Genomic DNA, 22,014 nt, shown 5'->3' on the forward strand with positions numbered 1-22,014 from the left:
TGTTGAAGCGACACATGTCAAGGTTTTATCCAGGGCTTACGAGAGTGCTGAGAGGAACAGCGGCTTCAGGATAAGTGGCCGAGTATCGCCGGGGTAGGACTCGCACACTGCCCACCGCACCTCAGATTTAGCGAAGTGACTAGCTAATAGGCGCGAGACAAAACGCTTTTATCAACATTCCTCCGTATAGAGCAATCAGTTAAGATAATAGAGCTGTTCATTATGGTTACATGAACCATATGTGATTGAAACATATAAAAGTCGGTAGTGATTTAAGAGCGCGACGTGCACCCTGCCGGAAAGTCCCTTCCCTTCTCGAGAGCAGCCTGTCTGATGCCGATCGATGCGGTGATGTCCTCGTCGTCCATATCTTGCTAGCGATGATGCTGCGTACGCTCGTAGATCAATGCGTCCACTCTCCTGAATAAAAGGTAAAGCCGTAGAGACATTGCCGTCTTCGTAGGCGGTGGACCTTGACAAAGAACTCCAGAGAGCTTACACGAGAGAACAGAATCGTAGCAACCTGGTAGGGAGTAGCGTTAGGGCCTATGCGCGACCGTCGTAGTTAACATGTGATCGATATGATAACAACTGAAATGTTGGATGCAAGTGAGATTGTAGTTTTGATGTCAATTGCACTAAATTATTATTGAAAGTTCACCGAATTCGCGCCGAAAATTCCCTTCAGCTCATTCTGGTCATCGGATTAATGCAGAGAAACGGACTGACAGCGGAAAACGATATCATGCATGCCACTAATTCGTTAACACAGTTGACGATTTACAAAACTAGTGACGGTGCACTTTAGAGAGAGCCCGTACCTTTTAGTCACATTCTTGGCTGACCGTAAGATCGTTTTGAGCGCCAACGGACCCCCAAAATGCAACAAGCGCCTTATATCTGCAGCTCTGTAACAAGGCTATATTTCTAGGCAGTAGATATCTGCAGAATTATATAAACCTCCAGATGTCCCAAAACATTAATTTTCTAGACCCTAGAAAACATCTAAACCTCCTGGGAAAAAGTTCACCGACCACGTTACAATGGTTTCATCGGAGCCGGAGGTATGCTTGGCTTCCAAAATGCTACCCGATACTCCCTTTAAAAGTCGCGTTCAGCGCCCCACCACCTGCCACTTGCATCAGCCAGTTCTGAGATCGTAAGGCGTTGTCCTACATTTTTATTGGTTTAGGCGACCATCGGACGATGTCGCACTCGTGTCTCAGTGATTAACATCACGCCATTTCTGAACCCTACTACAATAAATCAGTTCCGATGAGCGCCGTATATAAACTGTACCATTGGTGACCTTGTAGGAGGCTCCGACTCGCCCCGAGCTCAAAGACGAGAAATCGCTGCCGGTTGTGTGTGTGGACGTTGTAGTGTGAGTGTTTGTGAGCGTTAGTGCACTGAAAATAAAAGCCCTGTTTGACAAGATCTCTCTTTGGTCCCCGCGAGAAGCACTGGCACGAGCAAGGTCTCCTCTAGTATTCAAGGGAATGCTCCATGTTTGGAGATATTGAGGAAGGCATCAGACATGATAAGAAAAGCTTACTTGTGACTATTGGTAAGCTTTCAAGGTTCAAAAACGATGCTAAGTGGCAAAATTTCAAAGTTTGTAAAAATGCGCCCCAGTACGTCATTGTTTGATGGCGTCATAGAATGGTTCTGTGAAGACAGCAAGACCTGGCAGCATCTGGCAGCCAGACCTAAAGAATACCTCGAAACACACGAAAGATGACGCCAACTGGCCATCCCATCGCGGGGTCTGTGTCGAGTGGCGGATTAGTGGGTGGTTTGTTTGTGGATTTTTTGTCTTGGTGCTGGCCGTAAGAAAAACTTTGATGGACTGTTTGACATACGCAAGGTAGTGATCGCCGGCTTTCATGGCATACTATTAAATTCAAAGCACGATGTGCTGTTCTGCTGCTGCTGCCGCCGTGCTCTTGATTATTTTGTCAACACTTTATTGTTGACCCATAGTTGCCTGCAGTGCTCTAATCCTGACATTGATATCATGTGATGTGCACCGTAGTTACTTTCTTTGTTTGTACCTGGAAATGCGGTGCCATGCAAAAATTAATTGATTTGTAACCTTGTTATGAATTGACTGCCACATCATTGCTATTGCTAAGACAAAGATGCTAAGGGTGGGCTACCAGGAATATTCTTTTTGCTTATAACTTTTCATGCATTTAATAGTTAACCCCGACATAACCATTGTAGTGCAATGCACATTATTGCTGTTGAGAGTCCTTTGGTATTGTTTAATCAGTTGCTACTAGTCATTCATAAATTACAAGATGCTGTCACATAAGCTTGACATAGTAGTCGACCAATGTGGTACATTGTGTAATGGCACGAGTCAACAACTGTGTCACTACATCAGTGCTGTACTGTGGTAGCGTCATAATGAACAATGATATGGTTTTTGTACTGCAATTCATGCTGCTTCCGTAATAAATTCTATCCATCATGATGAGTCAAGTGTCTTCTCTTGTATTGACTCCCCATCTGACATATGACTGACCTGACTGACACTGACACATATGCAATATACAAATCACTTTCAGCAAAGCAGACAACCAACAAGTGACTCAGCTCAGCCTGTTTTGGAAATCCACAAAACATAGGTGAGAAAGATGCAGACATCTTACACTTCTTGCAACATGACTAACATCAACACTACACATTAATGCAACATGCTGCAGCCATCAGGCTGCTTTACTAAAAATTAACAGGAAAATTTTACATGCGGTGAAATGAAACTGCAAACATGATGACCTTGCACAAGGCTGGAAACATGACAAGTGCATGTAGTTATGATTGGATGAGCAAAATGCAAGGAAGTGATGAAGCTGCCAGTGCGCACAAGGCTCATGATAAGAATATCATAAAGTGCTATCCAAGACACCAACAGCAATACTTTCCACCTTTCTCAGCACCCAGCATGTCACGCAAGTTGCAGTGCCTATGGCATTGATGACTCACGAGCAATACTCGCCTGCACATAAAATTTGTGAAGACAGTACAATGTGCATCAGTATGATAAATCTCTATATTTCCGAAATTCTTTAGGGAAATAAAATTTTGCAAAACCATATAATATGAGCCTATACTGAGCAAGTGCATAAATAAGCTTTACGGACTTGCCCCTATCGCCAAATGAATTGCTGATATAATGACACACAATGGACTAATTACATGCTGGAATACCTCAATAGGTTATAAATGTTGGCAAGGTCATATTGCTTGCTTGCTACCAGCTTGCGTTTGCACACACCTGGAACATAAGCGCTAGTGCTTCTCTTAGTTTGCCAGTGTTCCTTTGTCATGTTTACACACAAACATGAAGGTAGAGGCAGGTATCAAGATATCACATTTTATTGGGAGTCAGCGCACTTAAACAAAACCAAAACAATGTTCTCTCAGAGATATAAACCTCGCACACACACTGCCCATCACATAAGGTCAATGCGAAGCCACTGGCACACGCCACCAGTGATCACACATTTCAAGCCCTGGATTCACACTCTTTTGTCAAATAAGTATGATCTCACACTTGCACAACTCGCGGGACTATCAAATTGCTGGTTTTCTCGCAATTTCCGCACAGATTTTCAGCCATAACACCGCATTTCACCGTGACCTCCGTTCAAAACAAAGTCCCAACGGGGGTTCGGGGTAATGCGGCTCAAGAGATTTCTTCAGGAAAACAAAAACAAAAAACGCCAGTAGAGGAAAAAAGACAGATTTGCCGTTGCATCTTCTTTTTTATAACTTTCGGGAGAGTGACAGTTTTTTGGATGGCGTACTTTTTTGCAGACAGTGGCGATCTGTTTTATAACATTTAACTGTGACCTAGAAATAAAGAAAAATGACCCGTTCACGAGTGCCGCACAACCTGGAAGTGCTCACGCTTACGTTCGCGACACGCATTAAGAAGCGAATTCTTGCTAACAGCCAATCATCTTCTGCGTATTGCACCATACGTGCTGCATCATCGCTTTTGCGAATGTACCAGCGGCCATGCTGTTTTAACCATAAGCAAAAGCAGCATGTATTATAACCGCAATAGCATGACGTTTCTATGACGTCATTAACGCCGAGACAACTTTCAAATAGACTCCAAATAATTATTTTCGCACTTTTGTTGGCCTGTAACTCACGGAACAGATTGTTTTGGGTCTTAAAAGGGACATGACCGTGAACTGCATTGAAAGGTCCTCAAGATGGCTATTTCAACTCAAAACGCCATGCAAATGTCGAAGATTCCCTTTAACTATCATGCAAGCAGTCAACAATCTGCTACAAGTTGGTGCCGTGACCCAGATTCGCAAATATCCGTCTGCAAGTCATTATTAGTCTTCAAGTTTTCTTCGCGAATCATCGTAATCGTGATTCAACCCATCCTCAACCTATCCTTAAACGCTTGAGCCTGTATCAGTGTGTGACAGTGTTATTTGTCTTTTGTGTGTTGCTACGTACTAACAAACATGACTACACTTGTACATACACCCACTGAGCTACAGCTTATTGCACAAACCACGCAGAAAATCGTACACGAAATTGGGGTGCGGGGGCTCACACAATATGTTAGTACGTTCAGTAGAGAGAGTTAGTCAAAAATTCATGATTGGGCACGTGATATGGACAGCATCTTTTGCACAACGGAAGGTGCACTCATACGACTTCTGGCAACCCGTACTTTGAGTGCACCTGCAGGAAAACTTGCCTGTAGGCTTAGTTATGAAAACCCCCAAATTGGTTGGAAAGATCTCTGTAGGAGACTTCGTGAGCGATACAGTGAGCTGCAGGATGTTGATTGCGCTCAAATGAAGTTGCGTCAAGTTACACAGCATTCTGGAGAACTTGTGTAACATTTTTCGGAAAGACTTCAGGCGATAACATCCGAGGCTTTTGATGATGCGTCTAGTCCCGAGGTTCAGCGTTTTCTAGTGGAGTGTTCCAGAAAAGAGTGATTGACAATAGGTTGGCCAGTGGTGTCATTCGTAAACAAGTTTATTCGCTTCAGGAAGTCGTTAATTTTGCGTGTGCGGAACAGCAAGCGGACCGTACTTTTGAAATGTGTAGAGAAAGAATAGTTCCCACCGAGGGACCCACGGGTACTGACATTGTACGTAACGTACCTGGTGCTGAAAAAGTGGAAAAATTAGAGGAGTCGCTGAAGGAGCTAAGCTCAGAATTGGATAAAGAGTCAAAGCGGGTGTCAGCTTTCAAAAAAAATTCACATCCATACCTACCAAAGGGTCAAGGTCATTCGCAAAATCGAGCCTATATATCTCGAAATGGACCATCTCAGAGATAACCACAAAATTTCGCACAATCACATCAGATTTAGGCGTCTCAGCGCCAGGAAAATAATAACCACCCGCAACGGAATTTCCCAATTTCTGTCCACGTTTATTTCAGCCCCCGCGTCAACCTCAAAACTTGCAACAGAACAGGCAACATCGAGCGAGCTCACGTTATCAATGGACAAGTCATCCCATATGCGCCATTTGCTCGTTTACAGGTCACGCTCAGCGTGATGATTGCGTTCGAAACAGCCCCCGGACCCTAACTTCCAAAATACCCGTCATGGAAACTAAATGGGTCATCTGTTCCTGGGGCCGAGCAGAAGGAAAGCCAGTGTCAAAATGGTTCCGCTGACAAAATTGCGCGAGTCCTTATCAATCCGGGCACTCTGATGTGCTGGATATACCTCGGCAATCGCAAAACGTATTCTTTTGCAGATATATGTGCCGACATCTTCCTTATTTCCCGCGGAGATTTTGACAAAATCTCGCGCAAAATTGTGCCTGTGTTATGATCAGAGGATTTTACCCCTTTAATCTGTTTCTGGGCGTAGCCTTAAAACTTCTGGAACTGCTGTTCGTGCTATAGCGACGAACAGCCAGACAAACGAAAATATTTGCTCAGTTGCTTTGGTTCAAAATTAGATTTTGGTAATAAAAAGTCAACATTCATAATAACGTCATTCCTCTACGCTCTCAACATTTGACATGTCAGTCAGTGCCATCTCTATTCGAACCTCCCAGAAAACAATTCCCACACAGTCTGACCTAGAACTGCCCGCTCTCATCAACCGTGTACAGCTCATAGAGCAAGACTGTCAACTGGAACCACTGAGTAACGCTCCATATCTTAGTTAACAGCCAGGATTTATCTGATGAACATTGTAGGGTGTCCCAATAGGAATGGGTGCGTCCCAACTGTCCTGGTTAATACCACAATCAGAGACCATACATTGCCAGCCCGACATGCTATAGCCATAGCTGAAACATTAGAAGAGGCTGAAATCTGCAGCTTAGAATTAGGTGAGAACTGAGCACACCAAAGGTCGTTCTGGATCCTACCTCCAAAGTTCAAAAGGCCGACCTTTCACACAACCCTAGCTACCAAAAGCAGCAAATTGAAAACTTGTTGCATAGACATTCGGGCATATTTGCCAAAACCAATTTGATGCTGCTCGTACAGACCTAGTAACGGTGAAAAAAGATCATCCTCCTATGAAGCAAAGTCTTTAAAGGCTCCCTTTCATTCAAAGACAGATGATAGTAGACCACATTACTGAGATCCTTAAGGCTGGAATCATTCACGTAGTCAAGGTCCTTGATCTAGCCCGCTTGTTATAACTGACAAGAAAGATGCAGGAAAAGATACCATGTAGGTTACAGGAAATTGAACCAAGTAGCCATGAAAAACTGCCACTCACTCCCTCGCATCAATTACATCCTCTCTTCGCTTAGAAGATCGAAGTATTTCACTTGTTTGGACCTAAAAAGTGGTTACTGGCAAGTTGCTATGGATACAGACTTTACAGGCAAGCCTGCTTTGACTTGTTTTCTGGGCTTGTTTTCTTTCTCAGTTCTCCCAGTTGGTCTCTGTAATGCTGCAGTACTATTCCCTGAACTATGAATACATTTTTGGCAGGCACACAACATAAATTTGCAATTGCGTACATTGATCACACTATAATTTTCTCGAAAACCTTTGGAGAGTATCTCAGTCACATCGAAGCAATATTTGAACGTCTACGCAGTGCAGAATTGGAGCTCGAAATGTAAAATGCAAATTCCTGAAATAGGAAGTTAAATGCCTAGATCAGATAATGACGCCAAGTGAGATCAAGCCAGATACTGTTGAAGAGCATATTATCCCACGTCATGCCTGTCCCCGTGTCATCCTATCTGACAATGGGACTGAGTTCTGCAGTGCAGTAGTCGAACAAATTGCCGCGTTCTTCAGCATTAAACACATTTGCACGTCGGTCTATCATCCTCAAGCCAATCGGAAGCGTGAAAGATTTAATTGTGTTCAAAACGACATGTTAGCGCAACTTATCAACTCCTTTCAAAGGGACTGGAACACCAAATTTCCGCCATTCTTTCCGGTTATAGAACAACGAAATATAATAGCACTAAATCAAGTCCAGTCTTTGTCATGTATGGTCGTGATGCAGTCCTTCCCATCGACACACTTCTATCTCCAAAATTCAGATATCAAGGAGATGAATATGTGCCCACAAAGCTGGAAAAACTTAATGGCTCCTATCACTGAGTCTGGCTTAACCTGGCCTTAAGCCACGATAAAGATAAGTTGTACTACGACCAAGAGGCAAAACCAGTAAAGATTTAAGTAGGCAACATGGTGCATTTCAAGGATCCTTCATTTGTTGCAAATTCTTCATCAAAGCTAACCTTGACTGGAAACCCTTTCATCGTGTGTTAAAATCCATTAGTGATGTTACGTTCCTGATTAAAAATCAATTGTCAGACGAAACGAAAGTATTCAATATACAAAACTTGCGTTGGGCTGATCCAGACACTCCATGGCAAAACGTGTCCAATGGGCCTGGTCACATCACTCGAAAGTTCAAAACGATGCAGAAATCGTGCATTCCCCTCCGTGTTCGACGGTCCAGAAAGTCAAATTTGTCCACGGAGTATGAACCTTCCTTTGAAAGCATGGGCCCGAGTCAACCATTTGTATCAACTCCCAGCTGCAATTCTAACCCTCGTTTTCAAATACCTCAAGAGGAGAATATGTCTCTTGCCGAATAGGCAAAACAAATTCGAAATGAAAACAAACTCGAAGAATTTGTAAAAAGAAGAAAGAAGGAGAATTTGGACGAAGAATGTGCTCCGGACAAAATCCTGCGCCAAAATTCAGACACAGATGCGTCTGACATCGATGGAGGCCAGGCATGTAACACTTGCGATGCACACAGTAGAGCAATAATAACGTAGCTTTATTCCAACACATGCCGTCAACACAAAACAAAATCGTGGCACAAATCATGCACTGACATGCTCGCGATAATGCATGTACACAGAATAACGTTTTATCCTTTAACCTGTTGTCGACACTCTGACCCCGCTCGTGAGTAGAGACATTTTGAAATTCGCTAAAGGTTAGCCGATGAATGCGCAACGCGATAACCTCTCAACACCATTCACATCAGTTGCACTCTGCCTGCGAGCAGTAGCCGATGTCAGCCGATGTTCAGCCGAGCAGCCAGCCGATGTTCGGCCGCTGCCTGTGTGCAGTGAGGAACAACACATAATCATGAAATGCTGTAAGATACACAGATGTAGAGTCAGAAGTTCGCCTTTCCCATCCTTCGCTTCTTATAACCCCAATCTACCGTCCTACATCGCACATATGTTACCTATTTCTTTGATGAATGAGACATACACGTTCCGATAAGCATCAGAACGCTTTTCATCTTGAAACGAACGACAGTTTCGTGCCTCCCGACATGCAGGATAACACACCGTAGGTCAGAGAGAGCACAGCTTGCCTTTTGTTCGACAAATTCTTCAGACTTAACTCGACAGTGTAACGACCTCTGCCGTTGACGAAGAAGTGAAATGTATAAACGTCCTACACTGCTCAAAAAGGTGTTGCACATTCGTGAACGACGATCAGCAACATAACAATTTAGCAATAGCATGCAACTAACTTATCCTCTTGCAAAAAGTATTGCATGACTTACCTAACATGAGAAGGTCACCAGCCCCTACCAAGATTAGGTGGCATTTGCCAGCACTCCAGCCGTCGACGTTATATACGTCCTAGGATTGGGTTTCCGCCCAGCTAGCTTCCGTCGGTCTCTGGCACCCCATGTACCAACCGACCTCAATCGACACATACTCATTGGGACAGATAATGCAAAAGCTTCCGTCCGTCGGACAACAGAGCAAACTCCATTACTACATACACATTCTGCCGAACGACACCACCCCTTCCTGCTCACACGTTGACATTCCAAGTGATCTAGTTCATGACGGACCGGACGAAGACGGGTCACCTGCTGTGTGACCGCTGACCTTGCTCCGGTCTCACGGGTCGAACGCCGCACCTTCATCAAGAAACTGCGTACTTACCTTCCGTCGCACCACCGCTAGGCCGCTTCACCTGATCGGGATGCTGGGTACAGCTCGCCAGAATCAGCCCAACCCAGCATGCAGCCCCTACCCACATTTTTATCCCATTGACCTCAGGTCTCACCACCGACGGCACACCCGACAAGCTTAGGAGGAAGCTCATTCAGGCCTACGGATCTTGCAGTACAACCAGGATCACCAAGTCACCACATCAGTCGAAGACCAGCCCGTCCTGGCCATGGCAGCCAAGTCAACTCCGGACGCCGCCGGCCGGAGCGAGCGGAAGCGGGCCTCTGCTATGTTCGCATCACCGACCGTCTCAGGTAGCCCGTCCTCGGCAGCTAGTCGGCGCGCTGCTCTCAACACCATATCAACTGCTCAGACGTTGAAATTCCAGTCAGTTGTTCAAATGTACATCAACTGACTCATCAAGCACCATGCAACACCAGCAACCAGCACTTCCTACACTGCAGGGGTGTACAAAGGCAATTTGCTGCTTCATTGTGATCTTCCCAACACTGTGAACATATTGATGTATTACGGCATGTAATCCATTGCCTGCCATTGTATAAGCAATTCATTTTGGCAGTAGAGGCAGGGCTGTGCGGCTCATTAATGGACATGCTTGGTGTGAGCTTGCATCATACGGCTTCACAAATTGTCTTTCCTTAAGAATTCTGAAAACGTAGGACTGTATCATTATGGATGCACATACTACTGTCTTAACAAATTTTGTACGCAGGCAACCAACGCTTGTGAGTCATCAGTGCCATGGTCATCATTACTTGTGTGAGGTGCTGGATGCTGGGAAAGGTGGAAAAGTGTTGTTATTTCTTGAATGGCGCTTAACAATATTTCTATCATGAGCCTTGTGCATTGACAGCTTCGTCACTTCCTTGCATTTCGCCCATCTAACCAAACTACATGCACTTGTCATGTATCCAGCTTGGTGTGAGGTCAGCAGGTTTGCAGTGTCATTTCGCTACATGTAATATTTTCTTTTTATACATGAGTTATGACTTGTGTGAACACAACTTTTGATTGAAGCAGCTTGGCGGCTGGAGCATGTCGCATGGCTGTGGGAGAAGGGGACATGGTTGCATCTTTGTCACTTATGTTTTATGGGTTCACAAAACAGGCTGAACAAGTGATGTCACTTATTGGTCGTGTGCTTCGCTGAAAGTGATTTGTATGTTTTATCACGTGGTTTCGGCCAATCATACGTGACATGCAGAGTGGAGACAAAAATGTACGCTCGACCCATCTTTTCATGATGGAATTTATTATGAAAACAGCAGGGACTACAGTACGAAAACCGTATACTTGTTCATCATGTCATGAAACAGTACAGCACTGAGGCAGTGGCACAATGACACTATTGACCTGTGCCATTACACAATGTACCGCATTGGTTGACTACACTCTGTCAAGTCTATGAGATAACAGTTTATAAGTTATGAATGACCGGTACCAACTGATTTAACACTGCTAAAGGACTATCACCAGTGAGAATGCTGTCGCACCACGGTGGTTGAATGAGGGTTGCCTAGTGATTGCATATGTAATCCTAAGCAAGAAAAATACTCTTGGCAGCTCAACCTTGCTATCTTTGCAATAGCAATAGCAACGCTTTGGCAGTCAATTAATAGCAATATTACAGATTTAGTGCTGGTTTTAGCATGTGACTAGATTTTCAGTTACAGATCACAAAGGAAGTACTATTACGCACATCACAAGATATCAATGTCAGGACTACAGCACTGCAGGCAAGGATAGGTCGACAATACATTATTAACATTCTCAACAGCCCTAGACAAGTTTTGGTACGAGATTCATGACACTATATCGCAGTTTTCACAGTATATCGTGTTTTGATATCAATAACCTGCCATAAAAGCTGGCGATCGCTACGTTACATATGTCAAACAGTCCACCAAAGCTTTCCCTAAGACCAGTACCAAGACAGAAAATCCACAAACAAGCCATTCACTGTGCCGCCACCCGACAGCACCCGCGACGAGAATGGCCAGTTGGCGCCAGCTTTCGTGCGCTTCGAGGTGTTCTTTAGGTCTGGCTGCCCAGATGCTGCTAGGTACTGCTGTCGTCACAAAACCAATCCATGACGCCATCAGGCGATGACGTCATGGAGCGCATTTTACAAACTTCGAAATTTTGCTACTTAGCGTCGTTTTTAAACCTTGAAAGCTTGCCAATAGTTACAAGTAAGCTTTTCCCATCATATCTGATGTGTACCTCAATACCTTCAAATGTGGAACATCCCCTTTAACCAGCACCCGAGCGCCGTCCCGCGCTGTTCTGTCTGGCCGCCACGCTATCCCGCGCCGCGCCCGGCTGCCGAGCCGCGCCGCACCAGTATTCCTCACCGCCCTCGCGCACCGCGTGAGCTCGCCCGCACTGTCATCAAAAGAGGGCGTGTGCTCGGACACAGTCCTGCCACTCAGGCTGTGCACTGACACTTGGTCTGTACGGCATAAATCAGGGTGCAAGCCTGCGATAAATAGTGTGCGTGATTATTACAGATAACCTCTCATTGTAACAATTACTATTAGTGAATACGCTCAATATGATGTCTCATTACTGTTGATGCGTTAAGTATGTTGATATGTTTCATGTAGTCTTACCACAATGGAATAGAAACTATAACTTTTTAACGCTTTACATTGATTCACCACGAAACTGACTCCACGGCGTCAACCGGTACGCACTCGCTGCAGCCTGCTATCAAGCGCATTTAGCGTCACCATCTGCCTAGGAAGTTTGAAAGCGAGTAAAATAGAGCGAGTCTCATGTATTCATGATGCTATCTAGATAGGTACTTTAATGAAAGAAGAGTCATGAGTGTTTTACATAACCTTTGTGGATGTGTACTGACTGTAAGGTTTTCATAATGTGTGTTACGATTTGCACTCATGTTATGTTCGTTTTGACCAATGACAACGACAAAAATTGTTAATATTTACTCCAAATTTCATCGAGAGGACCTCACGCTGCAATGCAACAAGGCTATATTGCTTGGCGGTAGATATCTCCGGAACTATAGAAACCTCCAGATGCCTCAAGGCATTACTTTTCTAGAATCCTCAAAATTTTCTAGGACGAAGAAAGCACTAAAAGACATCTAAACCTCCTGGGAAAAAGCTCACTGACCTTGTTCCAGGCGTTCCATCGGAGGTATGAGGCCTGAGGTATGCCTAGCTTCCGAAATGCTATCCGATACTTCCTTTAAAAAGCCGCGTTCAGCGTCTCACTACCCACCAGCTGTATCAGACAGTTCTGGGATCGCAAGGCGATCCCCACTTTTTGATTGGTTCAGGCGACCATCGGACAATGTCGCACTCGTTTCTTATTGGTTAACATCACGTCATTTCTATACCCTACGACTATGAATCAGTTCCGAAGAGCGCCGTACATCAGCTGTGCCATTGGTGAACTTGTAGGAGGCTCCGACTCGCTCCGAGCTCCGACAACATTCAAACATCGCACTTCACATTAGCATGATATGTCAGTTCGTAGGACTCAGACTTCTAGACTGGGTGTGTGCGATGTATTATACTTTGACTACCCGTTCACAACAAATGCATAAAATTGTTCACACGTGATCTTAGCACGCATTCATTGCACTTCACCATAGAGTCGTCAGTGGTTGCATTAGGATGCAAATATTGATGGGCTGCTTACATGTATTTAGAACTGAAAAAGGCTAGAAAGGTCACACGATTTAAAGGCTGTGTGAAAGGGCTTATAAACTACAGACAAAAGCTGAATGAATCTTTTGGCCCAAACGCGAAGGGATGTGATTAGGTGAAGTGGATCCTCAGTACTTCTAGTCTGCTACGCAATGTTTTAACATGAGTATCGCTCACTATTTGAAGATGTTTCAATCAGCTACTCGGCACCCTGTTGTGTCAAATATAAACGTTCTTAATGGGAGCCGAGTATAGAATTGAAGAGGTATAAAAGATCAGCATATATTTCCGTAGTTTTGTACTAGATTTTATGCACAGTTGTTTGCGCCTTAATTTCCTCGGACTGTTTTAAAACGCCTGGGCGCACCCGGGGGAGAATGCAAGCGCTGGCATTGCCATATATAATTGTTAACAAAAAACAGCGCGCAACTAACAACAGCAACTTTTCTAAAAATATATCCTTAAATGCATACCGGACGCACGCATGCACCAAACCAGGTTACGAAAAGAATACAGATGGAAAACAGCACACGAATATGCTATGCTTGACAGAAAGACAAAAGCTGAAATTCAATGCACACACTTTTGCCATGTTGTCTCCATTTATTTCATACGCAACCTTGAGTACGATAAATTGCACCTCTGACCAACACATCGCGATGTTGTTCGTTACGAACAGTCGTCTGCTGGTACATCCATGTTCACCACACACTCATGATGCTCCTTTGTACCATCCCTGGCAAAACCAAGCAAGTTAAATCCTCAACGTGACATGCCGCTCCAACACATCTCCTCTACGACTAAATCTGCTGAGTTTATTTTGCTTAATTGTCGCTCACTTGTCCACTTGCTACCGATTCACAGTCCTTACTTTAAAGTCAGGCATTGGTGTCTCGCCACCGTTATTTAGTTTTTTTCTTCTATCCGCAACAAGCTGTTTCGCAAAGAACATTGCATAGTTTAGCACGGTGGGAGCCCCGATGCATCAAGAGATAGTGTGTTCAGCACGTGGTCTGTCAGCTTTCGGCCGATCCGGCGCTAAAATCGAGAAGGTTCTCGCAGAATTGCTCGACTGTGTCGCAGTGCGCCAGGAAATTCGCAAGGGTGTCCAGCCGTGAACAGAACTTGCCGTGCCGCAACTCACTACTCGCCTGTTGTGCAAGATCTTTTGGGTACGCATGCACTTTTTAGTATTCTATATTGTAATGTATGTATCTTGTAGAGGCTGTGCACTTGCAGGGAAGATCAAAGTTCGCATTCCATTTTTGTACATTCTTATGGCAACGACATTCTTGCTCCCAATTAATCTAACACCTCGCTTGACAACGGCAGGCAGCAAAGCTCTATATAACTGTCTGCACGACACTTTTTTGACATCTACTTCTGACATATCAGGCGAGGTCATGAGCACCTCAATATTTTTCACTTCTCTCGCTATAGCACAATTCGTGCGCTGCCTAAGAACGCGTCACCATTCTCGTGGAACTGTATGCGCAAGGTGCTGATAATCAAATTGTCGTGTCTCTGCGTTCGAAAACCGCCGTTGCAGCCGCCAATGGTTGACTAATGTGCCGTGCCGTGCCAAGCCACCACATTTTTGCTATTTTCCAGCCGGTTATTAGTCAACCGCAGCCGGTTGACTAATGTGCCGTGCCATGCCAAGCCACCACATTTTTGCTATTTTCCAAGTGCAGCGCAGAAACAAACAAAGGCTTATTGTCAACTTCAAAGTATCTGTTTTACCATAGACTCTGCGTATGGAGCGTTTGGAGTGATACAATCCTGCTGACAGTTTAGTTTGCCATGAAAGCATACTAATGTACAATTATGGGATTCGTTGTATCTGCAGGCTCCAGTCTGGTGCCCTGTGCCACGACGAGACCACCCCAGCTGTTGCCAGGTTCAGACACAGTGGCCACAGCGCGCCGCGAGTGACTGCCTGTGGGTCTGGGCCTCGGCTCATTGACTGGCGTGTGGTCGCCGGTGGTGACCCAGGCGTCGTCACAGCTGGCTGGTCTGGGTCTGGGTCTCGGCTCGGTGGCTGGCGTGGGACCGCCGGTGGTGACCCAGGCGCCGTCACAGCTGGCTGGTCTGGATCTGGGTCTCGGCTCGGTGGCTGGCGTGGGGCCGCCGGTGGTGACCCAGGCGCCGTCACAGCTGGCTGGTCTGGGTCTGGGTCTCGGCTCGGTGGCTGGCGTGTGGTCGCCGGTGGTGACCCAGGCGCCGTCACAGCTGGCTGGTCTGGATCTGGGTCTCGGCTCGGTGGTTGCTGTGAGCTTGCTGACGTCGCAGGTCCTCCCTGATGACGGCAGTCAGCAGGGCCCCCAGCACCAGCGCGGCCGCGAAGCAGAGATTGGCGGCTCTCTCGTCATAGCTGGCCGGAGAGGCGACAACAATCAGTCAAAGTTGTGCCCCACGTAGAAGCTTCAGATTGCCTCTAGCACGTAATGCAATAGCGAGGTTCCTGGCTCTTTGTTTCGATTTGGAGCAGCCGATTGACACACATTAGGGACACCCTAGAACTGAGAAAAAGAGTATTATATATAAATATATATATACACTCAAAAAACTAAATGAAAACCTCTCCTGGCTAAAGGCAGGAGTGTACACGTATCATCTAAAGCACATTTAGGTTAGCGGAATACTTCAATGCTTTTTCTCTGTTCGTCCCACGTACTCGGTCAATAGGGCGCCACCGGCGATGGTTAATATGATGCCGAAGATCTGCGCCGAGGCGTTCAACAGGCCGGAAGTGGTAGCTTCCGGTTCAGGGTATGTGATCTCAGCAGCAAACTCGAAGCCCAAAGGTAGGTAGCCGGTCATGAAGAAGCCCAGGAGACCGGCGGTGACGTACACAAGACTGATGTAGCCCAAAGGCAGCGTGAACGTGAAGGCAAACAAGCCGGCCACGCTCAGGATGTACACGACCACCGTCGTGATCCTGCGGAAAACAGCACATCAGTCACCTCCAGCTATCACATTGTGAATGTCAGCAGATGGTTTTCGTCAAGGCCAGAATGCTGCCGCAATGCAAAACATTCCGTTTCATATCCATCATAGGATTGACAACTACCGTGCAGCCACGACAACTAACTTGCGTTATGGTGGCTGTGGTAGTGAAAAGTTTAGGTCGTCCTGTCGGCCATTCAGAGAGTCAAGGAGAGGGGCAAGCTGGTTGATATGCTGAGGCTCACAAAACCGACGACATAAACAATGACGTCACAAGCTACCCTAGATCCGTAGTCTAGTTGGATTTAGTTGGGACTCCTTTGGCCTGTCCTCACCACTTCCGAACTACATCAGCGAAAGAGGGATAAATAAAGATAATTCAGGTGAAATAAAGTGCATACCCAACCATACAACCAGTTGCACATAACCACAGAAGCAAGGCAGCCGACACGACTCAGGCCGTACTCTGCCCTGTCTCCAGGCCCTACTCTGCCCAGTCTCCAGCCCGTACTCTTCCCAGTCTCCAGGCCGTACTCTATCCTGTCTCCAGGCCGTACCCTGCACTGCCTCCAGGCCGTAGTCTGCACTGCCTCCAGGCCGTACTCTGCCCTGTCTCCAGGCCGTACTCTGCCCTGTCTCCAGGCCGTACTCTTTCCTGTCTCCTGGCCGTACTCTGCCCTGTCTCCAGGCCGTACTCTGCCCTGTCTCCAGGCCGTACTCTGCCCTGTCTCCAGGCCGTACTCTATCCTGTCTCCTGGCCGTACTCTGCCCTGTCTCCAGGCCGTACTCTATCCTGTCTCCTGGCCGTACTCTGCCCTGTCTCCAGGCCGTACCCTGCACTGCCTCCAGGCCGTACTCTGCACTGCCCCCAGGCCACATCCTACACTGTCTCCAGACTGTACCCCGTCGGCTCAGCAGGCGGATCTGCACCTGACGAGGCGTGCCGGGATATGGGATCTTGCGCAGACGGGAGCTAGAAGGACGATGGTGAATAGCGGTCGAAATAGGAAATTCAGGGTGTGGTCCACATCTGCTAGAGGTTCATGACTAGAGCCTCAAAGCTTTTGTTGGCTTCTGCCCACGAAATGGCACCACTGAGCCACCGATTGATTGATTCGTGTGTGATTGAGTGATTCGCACAAGAAGCTGAGCGTATAATGGGATGGCTGATCAATTCAGTTTGCAAAGTTACGGGAAGTTCACACTGTTCCTTAACTCCCCACTTACTAGGGTGCAGTGAGGTCAAGAGCAACCTAAGATCTTTGTGTACAGTGTGATCTGTCTCTCCAACTTATGGCAAACTTTTCACACTATAACTTGAATTAAGGTCCTCTCATTTGTTTTGCAACATGCGCATCTTTTAGTGTCCTTCCCACAATGCCTCTAAAACGGCTCGGGTCTACCGAAAAATAGGTGTTTGGACAAATGTGTGGATAAATGCGGCATGTACTTCTCGTTAATCTGGTATTTGTTTTCTGCTAGAAACGGTATCTATGTGACGTAATAATTATATGAGGTTTAAGTCGCGACACGGCCCAAATGGGTGTGTGTTTAGAGGGGAGGGGAAGCATCGTACTGCGGTTAAGGATATTGCTTCCCATTCAGTTGGGCGTTCCCTCAGCATGGGCTCCAGGCTCTCCAACTTTGACAGAAAGGCGGGCCAAATCCGGGGAAAGCCCGTTTGTTGGCAAATTTCAGTGGTAGGTTTCATAGTTCTCAAGGTTCAGCCCCCCTCCCAATTTACTTTGCAAAAATACGCTCTTCATTGCAATGCTTCGATTATGACAGCGTTTCAGCCTATGATGTAAGGGCCAAAGAAAACACATATAACTGTCCTTCTTCAGGAAGTTGGGTCTTATTGGGGTACAAATCGCTTTCAGAAGTCAGAACTTGATTTCGTTGCCGAAAAATTAGAACTGTTTTTCGGTACGCTCGATTTTTCTATCACTTTACACAGCAAGGACAAGTTGCAGGATTTGTTTAGCCGATTGAAAGCTTCCAGATCTGCTTTGAGCGAGTAATCAGGGGTGTTTAGAGCTAATTTTCCTGTGCGATGGGATTATTATCCCCGCTTTATATGTGTGCCCCACAGCACGGAATTGTCCCACGGTTACTGACCTCAGATGGATGATGCAGATCCAGTGCGAGTGAAGCAATTGGAAAAAAGCGAATAGTCGCAAGACCGTTTGATTACAAGCTACGTTCAAACGAGAATTGTGCAAGACCATTTGATTACAAGCTACGTTCAAACGAGAATTGTGCAACCATGACCAGGTAAATAACAGCAATTAGATCACTGAATGCATATTAAAGAGGCGTGTTTTCGACAGACGTAGCTATCTTCCGATCAGACTCAAATACAATAAAGACGGAGCTATCTTCTGATCAGACTCAAATACAATAAAGCAACTTAATACAATTAGGCCAAAGAGCTTGGAGGGAATGGCCAAAGAACATTTTACCCCAGGGGGATTGTAAACGTTTCATGCCTGATGGGGAGAGACCTAACGTTGTTCATACTACGGGGCAAAATATCACAATATTTCGAAACCTCTTTGTCTTCAGCATGCTGTGCGCAGAAGGCCAGCTCAGAAATGCTCAGTCGAATGTGCGATCTGACATGTTTTAGCCGTGTTTGCCTTATACTACGACAGGTACTTTAGATTTTACATTTTGCCACAAGATGGCAGCATAGCCCCACACTGGCTCTTACGATTGATGCGTGAAAATGTATGGTGGTACCTCGAGTAGACAGTTCAATAAATCTCTACAAGCAACGTCGGAGAATGATGTCACGTGGTCTAAAAATATAACACAGGATGCCATCGGTCGGAGCATCACTTCAGGAGCGACGGCTACCGAGACCACTTCACCTGGAGGACACCGCTGCTGCAGTTTTACGGAAGGATTGAGGCCAGAACGAAAGTGTTAAACAAATTTCCGACCGCCATAGTGGTACGTGGGAATGGCGGACCCACGTATGTGGATGCTATCGCAAAGATAGTGCGTGAGCGTGGTGCATAACACTAGTTAATGGTGTACCTTGAAAGGTTTACGGCCCAACCAGTATCGATCCATAATAGCCAAGCGCTGTGGGCCATCCTAATTCACCCCTTTATGAGATTATTATTCATTCATATGAGATTATTCGTTTTAACACAAAATTGTTACATAGGGTTCCATGAGGTGCCCGGCAGAGTTGTTTGACCGTTACAATATAGTTGCGTGCAAAAGTTTAGTGCGTGACATGGCGTGCCACACTATTGTAGCACTAGCACTTACAACAATATGACAGCATGCCGGCGACCATAATAATTAACGTCATATTTCTGGTTGTATTCAAGCAGCAACAATTAAACTCGTATTCTAACATCACCACAACTTAAAACAAATTAACACCCTCACTTTGACGTCCTTTTATAAATCAACTCGCAAATTGCAAAGAGAACTGAGTATTGGGGCCATGGCCGGTGACAAGTGGAGGCAGTTCTAAATCCACCTCAAAGCAAACCGTTTAGATGACGTTTAAAAACCGGCAACCAGTGACATTTGACCGTTTGCCTGCCTCACTCCAACCAACCAACGAAAATATGCAAGCAAAGCGAAGCCAGCCCTGAGGCATAGTTCACCGAGCACTATATTTCTCCCTGGACGCACGCCGTATGGACAGAGCGGCACGCTCTCCGACAGCTTCGGCAGAGTCCCACGGACCATGCACTGCCCGCGCTGCCGGGAGCGGGCAACGAGCGTCACCTACTTGAAGCGGTGCGTTTTGTCCAGCCAGACGCCGCAGAGGATCGAGCCGACCAGGCCGGTCACCACGATCACCAGTCCGACGCGGCCGGCGTCCTCGTTGGCACCCTGCCAACAGCGCGAGCGGACACCGGTCACTGGAACGACAAGCAGCGGACACAAACACGCCCCCCCCCCCCTCCATCCACCCGGCGGGCACCGGTCACTGGTGCAGCGAGTAACGGATACAAACACGCCGCGACCCCCCGCCCCCGCCCCCATCCGCACGGCGGACACTGGTCACTGGTGCAGCGGGCAGGCGGACACAAACGCGCCGCGACCCCCCCCCCCCCCCTCCGCCCCCATCCGCGCGACGGACACTGGTCACTGGTGCAGCGAGCAGGCGGACACAAACGCGCCGCGATTCTCACCCTCCCCCCATCCCCAGCCATCGGACCTGGTAAGATTGCTAAATAATGTATAAGGTACGAAAAGATGATATTGGGATGCCTACAAGAAACACAAAACATCAACATCTTCACGGTCGATGTTAACCTTGATCCAATGAATTCTAAGCAAAAGCTTACTCATGACTGCAGTCTGCGAGATGGTGTGATTTCATCGCTGCGCGGAAACTGTACATAAAGTTCGCCCATATTATGCATTTCAGATGCATGCACATTATACTTGATCTGACAGTCATCCACCTACACCTAACTACGCAAAATGTACAACAAGGCCATCCGCCCGGCGGTGTGCCACAGCTGAGTGCGCTGTTGGTCTGGCAACACGAGACGCGGGGTCAGACAGCCCAACGGACATGTTCAATGTCCAAGGGTTGCCGCTGTATAAGGTGAGCTAGCAGTACATCCTCCTGGATGGCTGTGTAACGACAGCGATACCTGGCTCTCGGCCAACACATCGTCCGACCAGCCAGAGCTGGCAACCTCTTATCTGTAATAGTCGTGATTGAACCCAGCATTGACCGGAGCCTCTCCAGTCACCCAGGAGAAGCTGTGGGCTCATTGCTTTGCCTCACTCCTTCTTATCTCTAGGACCAATGGGCCCATTTCGCCGATGCAAGAAGTGGTCAATAGGATTGGACGTCGCAACCCAGAGAACAGCCTTACTAGTGACCTGCAAGTTCACTATTGACCGGTGACCTATTGACCAGTGACCTGCAAGGTCATTGATGCCGTCAAATGTCAGGACAATTTCCGATCCGCTCATGACCATGATTTCGAAAGACTCGCAATCCGTTGTTTGCATGCGAAGGGCCAGTCTGGTGCCAGAAATTCATGTATGTAATAGCATGATGACTGGTTATGCTAAACAGGCCGAGCTCATGGGAAGAACTGGCCTCTAGGATTTATCGGCGCATGAGCAATGCAATAGCAGGATTTAAATGACGTTATTATGACGTCGTGCGTTCCAAGGTGACCTTGGAAAATAATCTCTCATAATTATGTTTCCGCATCTTTGCGGCCTTTAAGCTCAGGATCTGTATATATATATATATATATATATATATATATATATATATATATATATATATATAAAGGTTTTGAGTACTAAAAAGGGCATGGCCGTTAGCTACATCGAAAGGTCTTCAATATGGCTATTTCAGTTCAAAACCCCATACAAATGTGAGACACTTCCTTTAACTTCACTGGTAATCACCAACTACCAGTCATATTCATTATTGCACAACCTGGGAGATTCGCAAACTGTGAAGTGCAAGGAGAGATAGAACCAGAAAAAGAGTGCAAGGAAAAAGAGTCAAGTGCAGAGGGAAATAGCTGTATATGTATATGCACATTGAAGTTAAAACCAAGTCACACTTTAAGTTGAATACACAACTTCCATTAAAAACAATAATATTCCAAATCAATGCAAATCATGACACCATAGACTTTTTCATACCATATAATTATATACCATCGACTTAGACATGCTCAAAACGACGACAAACTCTTCGCAGTCGCGTCTTTTCTCTGATGAGAGAAACACGTGTCGTTTTCTCCCATCACTGGTGCTATGTGATGTTATTTGCCACCGGTGAAGTAAGGAAACTTGTCATTAAACAAATGACCTATGGCCTATGGTTAAAAGACTATGGAAACAGGAAGTTCCGTGTATAATTAGTTTCTCTTGGGTGCGCCATTCACACATTGATTGTTTCCGTCCCGCTGATTGGTACAATTCGTATCCTA

General features: G+C 46.2%; 1 protein-coding gene across 1 annotated transcript in view; it reads right to left on the reverse strand.

Annotated features, from left to right (window-relative positions):
* HisT (Histamine transporter) overlaps nucleotides 1-22,014 on the reverse strand; it is a 60,427-nt gene that overhangs the window by 28,519 nt on the left and 9,894 nt on the right. The gene's annotated exons all lie outside the window — the stretch shown is intronic.

This window comes from Pollicipes pollicipes, unplaced genomic scaffold (assembly GCF_011947565.3).
Source record: "Pollicipes pollicipes isolate AB1234 unplaced genomic scaffold, Ppol_2.1 Scaffold_3087;HRSCAF=3621_pilon_pilon_pilon, whole genome shotgun sequence".
NCBI lineage: Eukaryota > Metazoa > Arthropoda > Thecostraca > Pollicipedomorpha > Pollicipedidae > Pollicipes > Pollicipes pollicipes.